A 705-nucleotide genomic window follows, 5' to 3' on the forward strand; every position below is an offset into this window, starting at 1 on the left:
ATTCAATGACAAATGCAAAGTACACCACTTAGGAAGGAACTACTACTGCACGCATACAAAATGGAAAATGACTGCCTAAGGAGGAGTACTGCGGAAAGGGATATGGGGGTTATTGGGTATCACAAGCTAAATATGAGTCAACAGTGTAATAGTGTTGCAAAAAAGGTAAACATCATTCTGGGATGTATCAGCAGGAGTGTTGTAAACAAAACATGAGAACCACAAGTTCCTCTGTAGTTGGCAGGATTTGAACCTGCACAGGGAGACCCTAATGGATTTTTAGTCTATCACCTTAACCACTCAGGCACAACTACATGACTTCAAAAATCATTCTTCCAGTCTACTCCACACTGATAAGGCCTCATCTGGCGTATTGTGTCCAGTTCTGGGTGCTACATTTCAGGCATAATGTGGCCAAATTGGAGAAAATCCTGACAAGAGCAACAAAAATGATTAAAGGTCTAAAAATATGAGGAAAGATTGGGGAAAAAATGGGTTTGTTTAGTCTGGACAAGAGAAAACAGAGAGAAAACATGATCATAGTTTTCAGGTACATGAAAGGTTGATACAAGGAGGAGGGTGAAAATTTGTTCTTTTTAATCTCTGAGGATAGGACAAGAAGCAAGAGGCTTAAATTGCAGCAAGGGAGGTTTAGGTTGGACATTAGAAAAAATTCCTAGCTGTCAGGGTAGTCAAGCACTGGAA

The 705-nt window shown here is 40.1% G+C and overlaps 1 non-coding gene across 1 annotated transcript; it reads right to left on the reverse strand.

Moving 5' to 3' along the window:
• Positions 1-232: 232 nt before the first annotated feature.
• On the reverse strand, positions 233-314 carry TRNAF-AAA. Its single transcript has one exon. It is a non-coding gene; the product is annotated as a tRNA-Phe (tRNA).
• Between the last annotated feature and the right edge of the window lie 391 nt (positions 315-705).

The sequence above is a fragment of the Terrapene carolina genome, unplaced genomic scaffold, assembly GCF_002925995.2.
Source record: "Terrapene carolina triunguis isolate 2854851 unplaced genomic scaffold, T_m_triunguis-2.0 Scaffold95, whole genome shotgun sequence".
Lineage (NCBI taxonomy): Eukaryota > Metazoa > Chordata > Testudines > Emydidae > Terrapene > Terrapene triunguis.